Genomic DNA, 19,777 nt, shown 5'->3' with positions numbered 1-19,777 from the left:
TATCTATCTATCTATCTATCTATCTATCTATCTATCTATCTATCTATTTATATACATGGTAAGTTGAACAGTGATGATGATAATAACTGACTTTATTTACTTGTTCAGCCTGTGTTATAGATGGAGTAGGGAACTCCCAGTGTGGGCATTCCTTTCACCAATGCCAGACCAATGGAATCTTTGAGAGTTGCCTGGGAACACTGAAAGGTTAAATGACTTGCCCAGAGTCACAAGGCCCACATTTATTGGAGGTGAGACTGATTCACATCTTTGGGATTAAGAATTGTCCTCACTCTCAACCATCTGTTCCTTATCTCTGACTTTATATAGCTCATGTTTACCAAGTACTTTGCTTGAATCAATCAACCAATTAATTAGCATGTATTAAGATGCAAATCCCAAAGTGAAATAGTCTCTGTCCTCAAGAAGCTTATATTCTACTGTCAGGGATAGAAATGTTGGCATATAAATAAATATAACACATAAAGCAAAATTAAATAAATACCAGGAGTACACCAAAATTGACAGGACAGTATTGGTCTCTAGAAGGAGGTTTCATTTGAACTAAGCCTTGAAGGCAACTAAAAATTCTAAGAGGCAGAGGAAAGAGGAGAAAGCATTGGTAGCATAGGGATTGGCCTGTGCAAAGACACTAAGATGGGAGAAAGAATGCTATATACAGGGAACTGCAAGGAAACCAGTTTGGCTAGCATGTAGAGTGAGGGGTGGGCAATATGTGGTTATCCTGGAAATATGGGCAGGATTCAGATTGTGAAGAGCTTTAAATGGAACAGAGGAGTTTACATATTATCCTGCAGATAATAGGGAGCCAGTGAAGTTTCCTGAGCAGAGGAGTGACACAGTCACACTTGTGCTTCAATAATATAGATTTAGAAATAGTGTGAAGGATAGATTGTGGGAGAGTCCCCTGTGATCTTCCCCCTCCCCCAACTTCAATTAGAGGGAAGTTCTTCTTTTTTACTTTTTTTCCCAAGCAGAGGAGAAGCTGATCTGAGATGTGGATCACGGGCTAATTAAATTTGGTTTTCTGAGGCAATGAAATAGTGAGTGGCCTCTGCTACAGCTAGCTCCCCTCCCCAATAGAGGAGCTGAAAAACAGCCAGCTACTAGCCATGGACATTTTCTCACTGTCAATCAGGGCAATACTAAATGCATTATGAAGCTCATTTTACATATGAGGAAACTAAGACTCTTAGAGGTTAATTACTTTGTCCAGGGTCACACAGGGAATAAACTTCAGAGGCAGAATTTGAACCCAGGTCTTCCTGACTCCAATTCCGGTGCAATAAGCTCAGCTCTTGGGGAGAAGCAGACCTTGTTCAGCAACAAAGCATGCATTCCTCAGCTATTTTATGGACTGACTCCCGTATCTATGATCTTACTCACTCCTCCTGCCGTATTAAATGATTAAGATCAAGGGATGACAATGCGGGAAGGAGGCTTCAGAAGCTACTAGCATGCTTCTCTTCCTCTGATTGTGATTGTCGCTATCGATCAACAAACAGTCTAGACAGATCAATGCCTATTTTGTTCTTAGAGGTCTCCGGGGAAGGAAGGAATGGAAGAGCATTTATTAAGGCCTGATGTGCCAAGCACTGTGCTAAGCTCTGGCCGTGCAAACAGAGAAGCAAAGACGGCCTCTGACTTCAAGAAGCTTTATATTTTCAGAGGAGATGATATACATAGAAAAGCAGTAGTCAGAGTGGGGCACTTGGGTCAGGAAACTAACAAGCCTGGTGAGAGGGGAATTCAGGGAGCAGATTGACACACCCCATCCAAGGGCCATGCTGGAGTTGATGTAATTGTAGTTCCAGGGGAAACGAGGAAGGAGTATTTGGGTAGTGGCAAGAAAGTCGTCCAGCTGGTCTAGGAAGTGTCAGGAGAACAGCGAGGGAATTGAATCTTGCATCGCATCCCTTGCCAGCTGAAGCCTAGGGAACATTCCCCTCGGCTCAGAACGTTTCTTCTCAACCCTTCTTTTGCCCTAAGGGAGCTTAAGTGCTCTTCCTCTTCGCTATTTAATGGTGATGAAGAATATATAGTCACCAGATCAGAACAAACTACGGGCAACTGACAAGTAACCCAACAAACCAATTCCATTCCAGCCTACCTTCTCACAGCCGATTTGTTGAGAGAAAAAACAGGCCTAAACAAAGACCCTGCAGAATAACAGCTTTCCTCCCTCCTTCCCCCCTCCCCCACCCCCTGCTCCACAGCCTGCAGCCTCCCACAGTCCCCCCCCCCAAACCCCCATTAATGAGAATCAGAAGCAGGGAGAGTGAGGACATGAAAGAATAATTCACTTCTTATTTATAGGTCTCTGCTGGAGCACCAGAGGCAATGTGTGGTCCCCCACCTAAAGCAGAGAGCAGAACCCTTGCAGGGCCTGGGTCCTAACATAGGCTAAAAGCCGGTGACCTTGGGAAACTCACTTAACCCCTTGTGCCTTAATCTCCCCATCTGTACAATTAGGTAAAAGTCAAATTTCAATGGAAAACAGATGCTACCTCAGAGGTGAAGTCTCTTGAGCAAACAAATTAAATAATAAAGAAATGCTTTAGGTTTTTTACTAGCAAGCCGCTATTCAGTACCTCTTTCCAGGCTGCAATTAGAGTATCCTTGTTGTCTCATGGAGTTTTAAAATTGGAACATAAATGAAAAAGCTCTGGAAAGTCTGAAGTTGCTGCTGTCTCCAGCTTTTCCCCCAACCCTCACCATGCTTTTTGTTTTGCTTTGCAAAAGGCTATCCTCACAAATCTCACAGTTTCATTCCAATGCTGTGTTCATTCATTTAGTCATTCAACAAACATTTATTAACCTTATTTATTCATTTTTTGCTAATGAAATAAAATATTTATTATCTGGGATATTCAAGGGAGTGAAGCATTCTGGGAATTACTGAGGATTAGCCAGGAAACTCCTCTCCTTTCTTTCATCCAGGAAATTCTGATGGAGTACCAGCTATACTCATGTAAGCGACTGCAAAGGATAGTTCTGGGGGAGTTGCCTCAAATATGACTGAGTCGACTAGATAACGGTGAAAGTTACATGGTAGTAGCAGGTAGCACAGCATCTGGAGCTGGGGGAGACATTAGTGAGGAGGAAACTGAGGCCCAGAGAAGGAAAGGTGATTTGTTCAAAGTCACATAGACAGAGGATCAGGATTCAAAACCAGGACCTCTGCCTACAAATTCTGTGGTCTTTATGTTACACAATGAGTTGCCTTTAGTTTCAACCCTTGTTAAAAATCTTTCCCAAACACTGGAATCCATTTTGCTTGACTCAGTGAGTCTGTTCTAGTAAAGAAAACACTATTTTTCTTGGCTGGTTGGGGATCTTGCACTGCCCAAAGGGCATCACTCCCAAATATCTGTTGTTATCATTCAAGTTGTATGACAGAGAGGATGGAGGACATCTTGGGGTGGATTTATGTTCATTCTGTGATATTCGTTATCATTTCCCCTAAATCTCTTTTTCCTAAAATTGGAAGGCAAGGGGTGCTAGTGGTAGAGGTGCGGAGGGGTGCTGTGGAGAGGGAGGAATTTCTAGCTATTGGGGTTTGTCTAGGTCTCGGCATCAAGTCAGAAAACCATGGTGTAGGTGGACCTGCCATGCAACCCACTCAATCTTTTCACCATTTTGAATCTACTTATGATATTCTCCTTGCCAGGCAAATAATTTTTCCCCTTGCTTTCTTCATCTTTTTCCCTTTCCAGGAGACAAAATAGTCAAACAAAGAGGATACATGTGTCACCCCATTCTAAATCCAGCCACATCTGAACTGAGCTTTTAGTTTCCATTGGCTAATATAATAATAATAACCTTACTTTATGTAGCACTTTAAGGTTTGCGAAGTGCTTGAAATATGTTATCTCCTTTGAGGTTTATAACAACTTGTAAAGTAGAAATTATTGTCCCCAAATTAGAGATGAGGAAATTGAGGCTCAGAGAGGTTATATAAGCTATATCTACAGGGTCACACAGCTAGGAAGTACAAAAGGTCAGATTTAAACCTTGTCCTTCCTTACTCAAAGGAGTATACCATACCACAAACTGACATACACACCCATACACACACACATCCACACTCACACATCTCTTCATTGAAGCAAAAGGATCTAGGTTTGAATTGAGAAAAATGGTACAATGGCTTTATATCTCATCATTCCTTTAAAGAACCCCTGGCTTTCACAGATACAATCTATGATTTCCCCAGTTTCTCTTAGACTTGGTATTATTTGCCCTGTTTTATAGATATAGAACCAGGGTCCAAAGAAGCCGAGCCCTGTGACCAATGATAAGAACAGAGAGAGGCAAGGATGAAGTACATTGTGACAGTCTGTTCAAAGCTTGCTTTCATCAGATAGCACCCTATGACTCAACCACCCATTGTAAATCTAACATCCTCCTTAGCAGGTGAACTTTTTTTTTTTAATTTTGATGGTGTTCTCCCCATGCTTAGGAAGAAACTGAACATTAGAAGAGTATCTTCCTGGGTTTGAGGGACCATTTATATTCCTTTATTTCAGGTTTTTGAAAAAATATATCAAAGTGAAATATCCACCAGGATTACTGTGTAAAGTTGCTAAAATATACTTGAGTTGATGCTAAAGCAACTCTGATATAAAGAGACTTCCTTGGCCATGTGGCCCATGTCTAATGCCATACAAAAAAAAATTTTAAAAAACAGTTTGAGCACAATGGAATGGGTTCTGCATTTAAAGCTGGAAGGGACGTTACAAATCATGTAATCCAATACTTTGATTTTATAGATGAGGAAACTGAGGCCCAGCAAGGAGAAGGGCCTTGCCAAGTTTCCATAGGTAGTAAATAACAAAATCAAGATTTGAACCCAAGTCCTTTAGCTCCAAATCGATCATGCTTTCCACTGTACTATATTACCACCAGCCCAGTGAACACTGACTCATGTAGCTCATGTAGGCTACAGTTGTCATGGTCAACTCCTTTCTCTCTCCTCTCCTGTTACACCTGATCCCTAAACTCAAAATCCTTCCCTGACACCACCCTATTTTAAATTGAAAGGAGCCACTAGGCTCCTTTAACTTCCTTTAGCCCCACTGCCTTATTTCTCTTAGTCTGACTGATTTCTTCTAGACCTGTGACACACATAAGATTCCAGATTTTGATCTGGAAAAGACTGTGTAAATTATGTCTTCCAATTTCCTTATTTTCCAGAGCAGGAACTAAATCTTACAGAGGTTAAATGATTTGTCCATGGTCACACAGGTAGTGAGACACAGAGGCAGGCTAATAACAGGGATCCCCTGTCTCGAGATTCCACACTCTCGACCTTTATCACATACTCTCTCCTACTTGCAGATAATGCTGCCAAAGACCTGTCTTCTCTGGTTGAAATCCAACCAAACTTCAAAAACACTGGACTTCAAATGAGCCCAGTCTGAGGTTTCAGGCCACTCATTCCCAGGCTGCAATCAAACGGTCTCTTTTCTATGAGATTGTAATTTCTAGAAAACCATTTGATTGTTGCATTGACGTGTGCACTGTATGTGTAAAAAGGTGTTTATGAGGTTTCATACAGTATAGTTAATAACCAACCAATACCATGGCCTTTTACAATAGGGAACCCTGACTGAGAGCAGCTATATTGTGCCGTTCTGTAACATGGTAATATACAATTAGAGTGGCTGGTGGTCTGGAATATAAACCCGAAGGTGTTGGTTGCAGGTTTGCAGGTCAGCCCTCCCTACCAGTGACAGGAACATTTCTGTGCCTTCCTCGGGCTGGGTAGAATTGTGTGCCTAGGCTGGAAGTTCTAAATTCTGGGCAGCAGAATATGCTTGGCAAGGTGAATAATCACAGAGCAAGGAATAATCACTACAGCTATCAATAAAACCAGCTACAACTTTTGTTGGCTCATAATGTAGAATTCCACGAAGGAAAGAAGGGTCAGCTGCCTGTGCAATTTATGCACATAGGCCTATCCATTAGGATCCACATAACTTCCCTGATTTTGCAAAGCCTCAGGGTAACCTGGGAGGCTTTTTCTGTGGAAAAAGGCAGCCCAAAGGGAGTTGGATAACTTTTGAAATGAGAGACTGAGATTTAAACTTAACCAGCCATGCACCTGCCTTTTAAAAAAATTTTTTTGGTAGACACCATTTTATAAGCCTGATGTCAGGAGATCGGAATAAGGCTTTGCAGCTTATGTCACTGTATGGAATTCTTTTGTTTCAGGAAATGAGTCTTGATATGAATAGCCACTCTTGTCCGTGTATAAATATGCAATGTTATAATGGTTGAAATTGATTTAAGGCAGGTATATACAGTGGCAGAGTAGAAAATTTAGTGGATTCAGAAGCGAATTGGCCATTGACACACAATGTAGTTCATGGCTTCACTACATTGCGTGACAACAGCCAAGTCACTTCTGCTTTCTTGCCCTACTTTATTTTTTCCTCTCTAAAATAAAGTGTTTGGAATAGATGCTCCCCAGGGTTCTCTCCCACCTTCAAGCCTATTACCCTATTCCATTCACTGGTTCTTATTTTTTTAAGATACTAACCTGCATCAGTAGAGTGAGTTTTCTCATCTGGGAGTTCTCTGTACTAAAGAAATCACAGCACAAGACCCTACATCTTATACCTATTTTTCAACCCTGTCTAGGTGCATGCAATGTCCTATGTTAGATTCTGAATGGGATGAAGGGGAAAAAAAAGGCATTATCCTCACCATCAAAGAGCTTGCATCTGAGAGTTGGAGAAACAAGGCCTATTCAAATAAAAAGATAACAATACTAGGTAGGATGTAGTAATAGCCAAATGATGACTACACCCCCTAAGCTCCATGGGAAAGTTCAGAGGAGAAGGAGGTCATCATGAGTTTGGGGGAAAGGGGTGGGCATCATCTAATTAGAAAACATGTTGGCTTCAACAACACTGAGAAATAAGTAGTATATTTTAGAGAAAAGGAAATTGAGAATTGTAGAAGCTGACCTAAAATGTTGCTTAGCTAGTTAGTATTGGAGCCTGGACTTAAACACTGGTACCACACAATATGATAAACATTTATTAAGTGCCTACTATGTGCCAGACAGTGGGCTAAGCTCTAGCAGGTGCCACACCCCTCCTCTTGGGACACAAATAAGAAAAAGAAAGACAGTTCCTGCCCTGAGGGAGCTTACAATCTAACAGGGAAAGATAACACACAAAACCCAAGATTCCTGATGCCCAAGTTCACTGCACTGTCTTCTTCACTGTACTACATGAACACACAGCCTCACACTCAAAAAAACTTCCCAGTTTGGACTCATATTCAGAAACCTTGTTCTCTGCTGTTATACCTTTTGAGAACCTAGCATCACCTCTGCAATGTGATGGAACCTCAAAGGAGTGTGTTAATGAAGAATTATTCTTTATAAGTACCTATGTTTTCACTATCAAGAAACTGTGGCATGTAGATATTTGTTTTGTCATGAATGAAAATTAAAGGAACAAATATCAATAAATATTGTCACAATTTCCAACAGTTCAGTCAGTGAAAAACAATAACCACAGAAAAAAGGTTAAAAAAAGGGGGGTGAGGGGCAGCGAGGTGGTACAGCAGAGAAAGCACAGGCCCTGGAGTCAGGAGGACCTGAGTTCAAATCCAGGCTCAGACACATAACACTCACTAGCAGTGTGACTATGGGCAAGTCACTTAACCCCAATTGCCTCACAAAAAAAATAAAAGGTGGCAGGGTGAGAGGGCAAAAGATTGCTGAGTCAGCAAATACTAGCTCTCTTTGCCAAGCTGTGGTCATCAAGGAAAAATGTGGTTTCAAATATAAATTAATTAGTAAAATCATACTTAGGAGGATAGAGGCAGATTATGAGTGGGACTAACTCACAAAACAGAAAGAAAGAGGAGAAGATAAAACAAATTTACAGGAAACTTGGTGAGTCTTAATTAAATTAAGTTTTCTAGAGAGTATTTAAGGATGAAATTGGAAGGAGGATAATAAGCAGTCAACAAAGAAAAGATCTGTCAAAACTTCTATAACAATTTTCTCCATCAATGACAGTGGAGTCACTACATTTTTAATTATAATACCATAGTCCTCAATGTGCAGCATAAAGAATCGGAATGGTACCAAGAGAAAGCAAATTACTAAGAGCAGTTGGATCAGACTTAAGTATTAAGGTCCATGCTTGAAGTTATACAATTTTGAAGGAGCTGAAGGAACAGTTCTCAAGATTGTGTGTATGTGTATGTGTGTATATATACATATTTATATATCTAAATGTGAATATATATATTATATGCATAATTTACACATGTAACAAGGTTATCCTTGAAAAAAATATGAAAAAAAGAACAAACAGATTTTCACAAACAAGGTTAAATAGCAGATCACATCTTTACCATCAAACATTTGATTGATAGGTGAAGAAAATCCAAGAGCCTACTGTTCTTATTGCTTATTGCCTATAAAAAGTGTAAGATTTAAAAAATTCAAGAGAGAACTTCTGGACAATTTGATCACTTTATTAATAATGCCAGCATGTTTATTAATAAAAGCATGGGAACCAAGATGGTGGACAAGAGGCAGTGACTTCTCTGTGCTCTCCCCCAAACTCCTCCAAACCCCATTTAAATACTGCCATAAAATAATTACTGGAGTGACAGAACCCACAAAAGGATAGGGTGAAATAATTTTTCCATCCAAAGACAACTTAGAAGGCCAGTAGGGAAGGTCTGTCATACCTGGGTGAGAGTGGAGCACAGTCCAGTTCAGGCTATGTCAGTGTAAACCAGCCCCAGCAAACTAAGAGCAGGTGTTTGGAGCTACTGAATCAGCAGCTGCAGTGGCTGTTTCTGGAGATGTCGGCCTACAGACGGTAAAAGGATCAAAGAACTGATCTGAAGGAGATTACAGTGGTCTCTTTCTGCTGACAGTAGGGGTAGGACTCTGTTGCTTTGTCCAAACTCAGATCTGGGTCGCAGTCCTGGGTGGCAGTGTCAGGACAAGGAAGAGCACTAGCACATCAGAGATTGCAGCTGCAGGGGAGCAGGAACCCTTGTCAGAGTTCCAGGGCAGAAAAGAGTTCTTGTGGTCATTTACAGGCCAGAGCACAGGCCAGGAGAATAGTAAATGTGCCTCTCTTTAGATCATACCACCATGGAAGAACTGAAATCTTATAGATCCCTGAAAGCATCTCTGAAACAGCTGCACAAAATCCCTGCAGCTTGGAATAGTGTGGCCTTCACCTGGAAAACAGAGACACTTTTAACGAATAGTTAAGTCAAGAAATAGACTGGAAAAATGAGCCAACAATGGAAAAAAATTCTGACTACAGAAAGTTACTATGGTGACAAGGAAGATCAAAAAACACACTCAGAAGAAGATAACAAAGTTAAAGTTCCAACATCCAAAGCCTCCAAGAAAAATATGACTTTCTCATGTCTTAGGACATGGAAGAATTCAAAAAGGATTTTGAAAATCAAGTAAGAGAGGTAGAGGAAAAATTGGGAAGAGAAATGAGAATGATATAAGAAAATCATGAAAAAAGAATCAATAGCTTGGTAAAGAAGAAACAAAAATACTGAAGAAAATAACACTAAAAAATAAAGTAAGCCAAATGGTAAAGAGGTACAAAAAGTCAATAAGGGAAAGAATGCCCTGAAAAGCAGAATTGGCCAAATGGAGAAAGAGACACAAAAATTCACTGAAGGAAAAAACTCCTTAAAAAGTAGAATTGGACAAATGGAAAAAGAGATACAAAAGCTCACTGGAGAAAACAGTTCCTTAAAAATTAGAACTGAGCAAATGCCAGCTAATAACTTTATGAGACATCAAAAAATAATAAAACAAAGCCAATGGAATAAAAAAATAGAAAACAAAGTAAAATATCTCATTGGAAAAACAACTGATCTGGGAAATAGATCCTAGAGAGATAATTTAAGAATTATTGGACTATTTTTAATTCATGATCAAAAATAGAACCTAGACAACATCTTTCAAGAAATTATCAAGGAAAATTGCCCTGATAGTATAGAACTAGAAGGTAAAATAGAAATTGAAGGAATCCAATGATTACCTCTTGAAAGAGATCCCAAAATGAAAACTCAGGAATATTATAGCCAAATTCTATAGCTCCCAGGTCAAGGAGAAAATGTTTCAAGCAGCTAGAAAGAAATAGTTCAATTATCATGGAGCTACAGTCAGAATAACACAAGATGTAACAGCTTCTACATTAAAGATTTGGAGGGCTTGGAATATGATATTCTAGAGGGCAAAGGATTAGGATTACAACCAAAAATCACCTACCCAACAAAACTGAGTATGATTCTTCAGGAGAAAAAAATTAACATTCAATGAAATAGAGGACTTTCAACCATTATTGATGGAAGGACCAAAACTGAATAGAAAATTCGACTTTCAGGTACAAGACTCAAGAGAAGCATAAAAAGATAAACAGGAAAGGGAAATCATAAGCAATTTAATAAGGTTAAACTGTTTATATTCCTATATAGGAAGATAATACCTGCATCTCATAATAACTTTCTCATTATTGGGGCAATTAGAAAGAGTATATATAGACAGAAGGCACAGGTGTGAGTTGAATATGAAAGGATGATATCTAAAAATATAAAATTAAGGGGTGAGAAAGAGAGAAGGGAGAAAACAGAAAGGGAGAAAGGGAAAGGGAAAAGTAGAATGGGGGTAAATTATCTCACATAAAAGAGCAAGAAAAAGCTTTTATATTGAAAGAAAAGATGGGGGAGGTGGAGAGAGGAGTGAATGAACCTTACTCTCAGCAAAGTTGTCTCAAAAAGGGAATAACTTACACACTCAATTGGGTATACACATCTATCTTACCCTACAGGAAAGTAGGAAGGGAAGGGGATAAGAGAAAGGGGGGTGTAATAGAAAGAAGGGCAGATTGGGGGAGGAGGTAGTCAGAAGCAAAACACTTTTCAGGAGGGACAGGATGAAAGGAGAGAGAGAGAATAGAACAAATGGAGTGGGGAGATAGGATGGAGGAAAATATACTTAGCAATCATAACTGTGAAAGAAATTTGAATCAAGTTTCTCTGATGAAGACAAATGAGAACTGAGTCAAATTTATAAAAATAAGAGACATTCCCCAAATAAAAAATGATGAAAAGATATGAACACTTTTCAGATGAAATAATCAAAGCTATCTATAGTCATATGAAAAAATGCTCTAAATCACTATTGATTGGAGAAATGCAAATTAAAACAATTCTGAAGTACTGCCTTATAACTATTAGATTGGCTAATAGGACAGAAAAAGAAAATGACCAATGTTGGAGGGGCTGTGGAAAAAAAATGAGACATTAATGCATGGATGGTGGAGTTGTGAGCTGATCCAACCATTCTGGAGAGCAATTTACAACGATGCCCAAAGAGCTATAAAATCATGCATACCTAGTATATGTGTATATATATATATATATACACATATATGTGTATATATATGTATATATATGTATATATGCATACCTTCGACTTAGTAATACCACTACTAGGCCTGTATTCCAAAAGAAAAAAAACAAACTAAACAAAAAGGAAAAGGAGCTATATATACAAAAATATTTATAGCAGTTTTTTTCTGATGGCAAAGAATTGGAAATTGAGGGTATGCCCATCAATTGGTGAATGACTGAACAAATTGTGCTATGTGATTTTGATGGAATACTATCATGCTATAAGAAATGATGAGAAGGATGCTCTCAGAAAAACCTGGAAAGACTTACATGAGCTAATGCAAAGTGAAATGTATTGTGTATGAAGTAACAGCAATATTATAAGATGATTAGATTGAATGACTTAGCTATTCTCAGCAATACAATGATCCAACACAGCTCAGAAAAACTCATGATGAAAAATGCTATCCATTCCCAGGCAAAGAACTAACAGTGTCTGAATACAGACTGAAGCATACTTTTTTACTTTATTTGTCTTGAGATTTTTTTGTCTATGTTTTCTTTATCAAAATGACTAAATATGGAAAGATGTTTTGCATGACTACATACATATAGCTGATATCAAATTGCTTGTCTTCTCAACAAGGGGTGTGGGGAAGGAAGAACGAGAGAATTTGGATCTAAAGTTTTAAAAATGAATGTTCAAAAATTGTTTTTACACATAATTGGGGAAAAATAAAATACTAAATAAATTTCAAAAATAAAAGGAAGGTCATTTAGCTGTCTTTGTCTTAGACTAAAAGACAATCATGGTGGCAGGCTAATGGCTTATATGCCCACTGGAAGAGGGTATTCCTGAGGTTGGTAATCAAGTTTGATTGGTTAACAATTAATGAGAGAATGAATATTACAATGAAGGGCTGAATGTATGCAAATGAACTTTGATTATGCTATTTATTTCTAAGTTACCCCTAGCCTTGGACAGTCTATTCAAAGAATTTATCCCCACCCAAACCTGAGTAGAACACAATTGCTTCCCCCACCAGGATGGGGTCTGAACAAGATTGGTTTTTTGTTGTTTTTTTTTGTTTTGTTTTGTTTTGTTTTGTTTTGTTTTTGACTAGGCAGCGGGGTTAAGTGACTTGCCCAGGGTCACACAGCTAGTAAGTGTCAAGTGTCTGAGCCTGGATTTGAACTCAGATCCTCCTGACTCCAGGACCAGTGCTCTAATTGAACAAGATTGTTAAGTCCAATCTCATCATTAGTAATGTCCTTTAAGAGACTGAATCTTTGAAATTAGGACCTCAAAAAAAAGGAGGGAATGCTGGATCTCCCCAAATCATTGGTTATTAATAATCATTTCTCTCAAAAGGCATTCAGCTAATTAGAGCAAAATGCATTCTGATAGGGTTTTCTCCAATAAGTTGTCTTCTTTATAAATACTGAACTTGAATAAGGTTCTTCAATAGACTCAACAACAAAGACAACTTTGATAGCCAACTAATTATTAATATCAATAGAATAATAAGTACTTCACCAAGGTGGTTGCCACTCTCATCGAGGATAGATATTCAGTGAAGTTCAAATGGAAAAAGGGGTAGTGTGACCTTTTAATGTTAAGTCATATTAAATTCTTAAGTCAAATTAAGCAGACCCAACATTAGCAATGTAGCCATAACTTTCTGATGTTAGAAAAACAAAATTGGTAACTTGAAATTAAACATGCCACAGTTTTATATACTTGTCTTAAGATATTAATGAAACGCTGATATGAATTGTCCAGATTCTGAGAAGTTTGTTACGTGAGTTTTGTTTAGTTGTGTGTGTGTGTGTTTGTGTGTGTGTGTGTGTGTGTTGTTCCATGAATGTCTGGCACATTGCAATACTCAAGCATGTGGTTATTTTTGTTGTATTGGCATGATCAGTGACTTGTACATTCAGCGGTAAGGTAACATTTTAGCAAGTTTTATCAGCCAGCAATAGTTTCAGTTCATAAATAAGGATTCAAAAATCATATGCAAGAATGGATTACATATAAATATAATAAAAATATAAAGATTGAACTTCAAATCACTGTAGGCTTAGTAATTGTTTTTTGTATTAGTTTATATGCTAGCATGGCATGTGCTGTGCATATTCTGATTTTATTAAAATAAAAAGTTGAACTGTAAAAAAAAAAAAAGAAAAAAAGAAAAGAAGAAGAAGAGGAAGGAATCTCTATAGGGGGTGAAGTTGTCCAGTTATTCCTGTTTGCAGATGACATTTTTCCTTTTAAATCAAGCCCCAGGACATTTCATAGCCTCAAAAAATATGATTTAAAATGACTCAAAAAAACCTCTTTGAAAGTAAGAACTGTTTTCATTTTTGTTTTTGTATCCCAAACATAATGTTTAGTACATAGTAGGTGTTTTTCTGAATTTAATTGAACTGAGTTATTATGAAAGCCCCAAATGCTGGAAAATTGGTGATTACTACAGCATAACAGAAGAAAACCTTTTTGGGGAAAATGTAGCGGGTGCTGCAGTAGATGTAGAGAATAGTAAACTTGTCCTGGTTTCATGATCCTGATGACTATTCTCCTGGAAATGCAACACCCCCAGAGACAGCCTGACAAGCTTCTTTCGGCCCAAAAGAAAGGCAGGAAGCCATGGGGCTGCCTAAGCAGGCCCACTTGGAGGTGTAAGTGGGACCATACAAAATGGAGAAGCAACAAAAACAGACTTGCAATACAACAATTTAGTCAAAGTCAAATATAGACTTAGCAACTAATTACAGGAAAAAAGCTGTGAAGTACGTTATAAAATCAAGTGTTTGCACAGAAACATTTTTGCTAGAAAGCGAAGTGGTAGCTCATTTGCATGTTGGGTATTGTTAGCATACAAAGGAGCTGAACTGCTAAAATTAAGATAGCAAGTTGTTTGAAAACCTCATTTTAAAATAGAATAAATCATGCTGGAGACAGATGTTTAAGAGCTCCAGATTTGGGAAGAACCAGTGTCAAGTGCAAGGCTTAAGCCTCTACTAAGGTCTAGTCTAGGCTCCTAAGGATACTTCCTTAGAGTCTCTAACATGGGGTCCAATGAGTGGACCCCATGTTACCTGGTAAACCAATTAGCTCCCTAGGTTCCCTATATGCAAAACTTTGGACTTGAGCCTGATTAGGCAACAAGTATAGATAGGGAAGAAAGAGAAAACAAGGTTTTCGTATTTAAGAAGCTTAAAAATCTAATCGGAAAAACAGGGTGAACATAAATACTCTCCCTTTTCTCTTCTCCCAATCCAAATTCTAGGATTCTTTAACAGGAATAATAACAACAACAATTACTGGCATTTATACAGCACTTTAAAATTTACAAAGTGATTACATGGATCATCTCATTTTTTCCTTACAATCTTTTTAATGGCATACATAACCTTATCTAGGCCCCCCATGCTGTTCAGTAAGCCTTCTGCTCTAACAATTTGGAATACAGAATCAGAATCAAAAATTATTTAGCAGACAGGATCACTGGCTGAAATGTAATAAGATGAAATTTGATGGGGATAAACAAAATCTTACAACTGGGTTCAATATTAACTTCATAAATATAAGGAAGTAAGAGGAGAAAACAGAGAGAGAGACAGAGACAGCGAGACAGACACAGAGAGAGACAAAAGAGAACAGAGATGGGGAGCACATCTGTGTTATAGTGACTAGAGAACTCATCTTGGTACTAAGGAAATTAGAGTTCAAGTCCCATTTTTGACATATACTAGCTATGTGACCCTGGGTAAGTCACTTAAGCTTAGTATCACAGGCAACTTTCTATATCTTGAGGTTGTAGGGAGTGTGCTAAACTGCTTTGGTATGGGAAATTCCTCAATGGAGCTCCCTACACTGACAAAATCTCAACATTACAGTTATAGACCAATATATCAACATGTATTTATATGTATGTATATAAATATATATGTATATAGTTTATAAATATGTTTATAAATATATTTGTACAAATATATATGTGTACGTGTTTATACACACATATGTGTGTCTATATACACACAGATTCTCTCTGTTTATGAGTAAGGAAGCCGTAAAGGTGTTTCAGCAGGTATACGCATACACACATATGTATGCATACATAGATAGGCATTATACCTATATACCTATATGTATGTGCATATATGCAGTTGTATATGCATACATATGTGTGCATGCATATATGTATACTGTTCTACAGGTTGTCTACATCACTATGTCATATTTTGCCCTGTAAGCATTATTCTTCTCTTTGCTTTTATTTGTTTGTTTGTTTTTTCCTCTGAAAATGATTAAGGCCAAGCTCTTTTGAGTTGATACATATCTCGTCCCAGAAGCCCTTCAGTGTTCTGGGGCTTAATGCAACCAATACAAAGTCATCTGCAAAGGGAGAATCTGGAGGACTTCATCATCTTTAGAGAATTCCTCTTTGATGTGGATGATAACTGATTCTCATACATGACAGTAACAAACATCTTTGATGAATGTTATGCCTGTTTGTTTTATGCTTTATCCAATATGAATGACCAGAAGAACATTGAACAAGGTTATCTCTGTTATCTCTTTCAAGGAATCTTGCATAATTTTAGCATATCCATGGGAGAAACCTTGTTGGAAGTGAATCTTTATGTAGTATTTTGATCTGAAGAATCAAATGTTTATATTTATGGTTTTTTTTCATAGTCAAAGAACATTAAGCATGGTGAATTTTTATATCCTCTACAACTCTCAGTTAATAATTTTAAGTAAGATGTGGTCTATTACTTTTCAATGGGAAGAAGTAAGAGGGATAAAAAGTTTCTTTTTTCTGTATTCTCTTCTACCAAATACAGGGTGGCTGGGAAAAACTATATTACCTTACAGGAGAGAGAGACGTAGGCTAGATAATAATAATATTAGGTAAATTCATATTCGGTTGAATAATTTCAAAGGGTAGATATCAATAGGCTAGTGTCAGCTAGTTCTCTTGCTTAGTACCCCATCAATCTGTCCTGGAGCTTGTGATGGTCAATATTTTTAGCCTTAGATAAAGATAAGATGATATGCATTCAGGTTTGTAGATAATACATTATTTGGAGAGATTTCTAATACATTGGATGATAGTATTAATATCTAATAAAAATCTTGATAGGCTAGAATTATTGACAATCTCTAATAAGTTAGAATTTAATAATGCTGCAGCCACCACTGCTAACATTTGCATAGTGCTTTAAAATTTACAAAGCATTTAACATATATTATATTACCTGATTCTCATAACAACCATGTGAGATAGGTAATTATTCCTATTGCAGAGGAGACAACAGGGTCCAAGAAAAGTTAAATGATTTTTCTACATTATACAATTTGTAAATATCTGAAGTGGGATTTGAACTCTTTCAGATTCCAGGTCCTGCATTCTATATTGTACACCAAGAATAAATTTAAAGTTCTATACTTGGGCTCAAAAAATAAATTTCACAAGTCCTGGGTGGGTGAGGTGTGACAACACCAGTTCTTATTAAAATGATAATAATATATATATATATATATATACATACATATATGCGTATTCGTATGTATACATACATACACATACACATATACATACAAACATGTGCCCTTGGGCTAGATGGACTTTCTAACTCTGAAATTCTGTAATTTTACAGAGGGCATTATCACCTTAATTTTGCAATTTTGCCCAGTGTGCCTGAGTAGCCTGAGGAGCAGAAATGAAGACATCTCAGAACGTCAGTGATGGAGCTCATCTAGTCTGACCTATACCTGAATAGAAATGTTTTCTACAATATTCTAGTCACTTGTTGGAAGGCTTCACATAAGAGAGAATCCACCACCTCCTGACACAATCCTTTCAATTTTTGCACGGCTCTGTCTATTACATAGGCATTAAGGTTACTGTGAGAAGATTATATGGAACACAACAGAAGATCTGGGCAGCAAGAAATTCTAGGATAGTATACCATTTCTCTGGCAAACTGCAGGGTTGAGCATGGTTCTAGAGAACATGGCATTAGAGAATAGGAGTGGGTCAAGGGACTGGAAGTCACAAGAAGAACTAGTAGTTTTAGTGTGAGTGACAGAGAGAAAGAGAGTGTTAGGAGGTCATGGTCAAGAACTAGAATTTAACATTCCTGCATTTTGCAGGGAGCTCAGTTCCATTAGATGGCTTTGATTAAGATGTGGCCATGCTAGTGTATGAAAGAGGTTTTTGGAACAAGGTAAGGTGAATGATCATGCCATTTAGGCTGTTGGAGAGATAATCAATGCAGATGTTAATGTTCTTGAGGATGATGGCAGAAAAAAGCATCATAGAGAAGGAATGTACTAAAAGCAATGAGAAGGACCTGGAAGTTGGCAGATGATAGCAGTGACAAATGTAGAGACGTAAAAACAGGTCACAAGGATTTTAAAATAGGAAATGCTACAGTAATAGAGAAAGAGAATGATCCAGTAGCTTTGGGTCAGAGTTCTTGGGTTTGGCTCTTGGCTCTATTACTTGGTGGTTGTAGGTACAGTTCTAAAGCCAGGATTCTCTTAATTCAGTTTCCATGTTGGGATGAAATAAGATTCTGGCAAGTGACTAAACATTTAACAAAGGAGGAAGTTTACTTTGCCCTAATATAGCAATGATATACAACAAGGATACAGTGGCATTTACTGTTTCTGCACATGTCTCCAACTGGAAATGGGTCGGGTATTGTGACTCTCATGGTCTTGGACACCCACCAAGTCTGAGAGGCCCTGAATCTGCATGGCTTTAGCTTCCTATTGCCTTAGGCCAAGTATCTAGATCAGAGAAACTGGGGCCGGTCAGATTTTGTGTGGGGTGGAAGCTGTACCAGACAAGCAGCTAGAGTAACTGAGGCCTAAAAAAGTTGTATAGTTGAAAGTGTGTGTGTGGGAGAGGAGGGCAGGGAGGGGGTGTTTAGAGGAAGCTGCATCAGGATAAGGGAGATTGCATCAGAAAACTGCTGTCCTATCACACTTGGTGTATGGAGATCTTGAGTCAATCCTAAACTCTCTGGGTCTCAGTTTCCTCATTTGATCAAATGAGATAATACATGTAAAGCACATTGCAAACCTTAAATCAGTTTATAAATGTTAGACATCATTATTAGTCTTACCTGTGAAATAGAGAGATTGTTCTAGATGACCTCCTAGGTCCCTTCCAGCCAGTAAACTATTATCCCATGATTCCGACTACCGTTGCTTCTGGTGCACTGAGTCAAGGCAGCAAAAACACTGCAAAGGGATCAACAACAGATATTTTATTTGTACAGTTTCAAATGATAAGCTCTTGAGACCAAGGAATTATCTTTTTCTTGCTTCTCTGAACTCCACAGTACCTAGGGTAGTTATTATGGGGATAGGAATATTAAATACTAGATCAACAGGAGATGACTTGAGAGCAAGTTGTTGTCAACCTTTCAAATCACTAAGTGTGGCTCATGTGGCTCCCATGGCTCCCTCTATGAGCTAAGATGTCTTCAGTGGTACATGAAGGTTACTAAATTTTGACCTAAGTGGTCTAAAGTCCATCTATACTAGAAGCTGTGAAGGATAACCCCACCAAGGACATTTGTATGCTCTTGACACTTATATGCTAAATCCCCAGGTAATTTCAGAAAGAACCCTATGCTTCTACTTCCTTCCTTCAAGTTTAACTAAAAAAGAAAAAAAAAGAAAAATCTGCATCTCAGTGACAATGGTTTTCACTTCCTTTTGACAGGTAGCTTTTGAGAATGGGGGACATGATTATTATTTTTAAATCTTTGCTTCGAATGTATCCACTTAATTTCCAACATGTTCTTTGCTCCTGTTTTTCTACTCATCTTCACTTGATACCTAACTCGCGTTTCTGCTTTTTCTTCACTTCAGGACCCATCTTTCTCTGTGCCTTCCTCATCTTAACACAAAGCCTGAGATTTTTCAAATGCTCAGATGTTTTACTGTCCAAGGGAATGAAAAGGCCCTCTCTAATTAGAATATTGTGAAAAACATCCTGAGTTTTAAAAGAATATGCTACATGTCATTCCTGGTGGATATATTTGCTTTGTGTATAACCTAAAAATAAGCAAGGTGAAGTTCAGGATCTACTAATGGAATTTCCTTTGTAAGATGACAATGTTTTGGTACTTCTCTAAGTGTGTGTGGGCGTGGGGGGTGGGGGTGTTTGGAGGAGGGGAGATTGTATTAAGAATTCAATAGAACTAGTAGCCAGTAATTAAGAAGTAGAGGTATAGCAAAGTGGGAAGAAAAAAATTACACACACACTTACATATATATATATATATATATATATATATATATATATATATATATATA

The sequence above is a fragment of the Vombatus ursinus genome, unplaced genomic scaffold (assembly GCF_900497805.2).
Source record: "Vombatus ursinus unplaced genomic scaffold, bare-nosed wombat genome assembly UNPS02014793.1, whole genome shotgun sequence".
Classification (NCBI taxonomy): Eukaryota; Metazoa; Chordata; class Mammalia; order Diprotodontia; family Vombatidae; genus Vombatus; species Vombatus ursinus.
Note: the sequence above shows the minus strand (reverse complement) of the source record.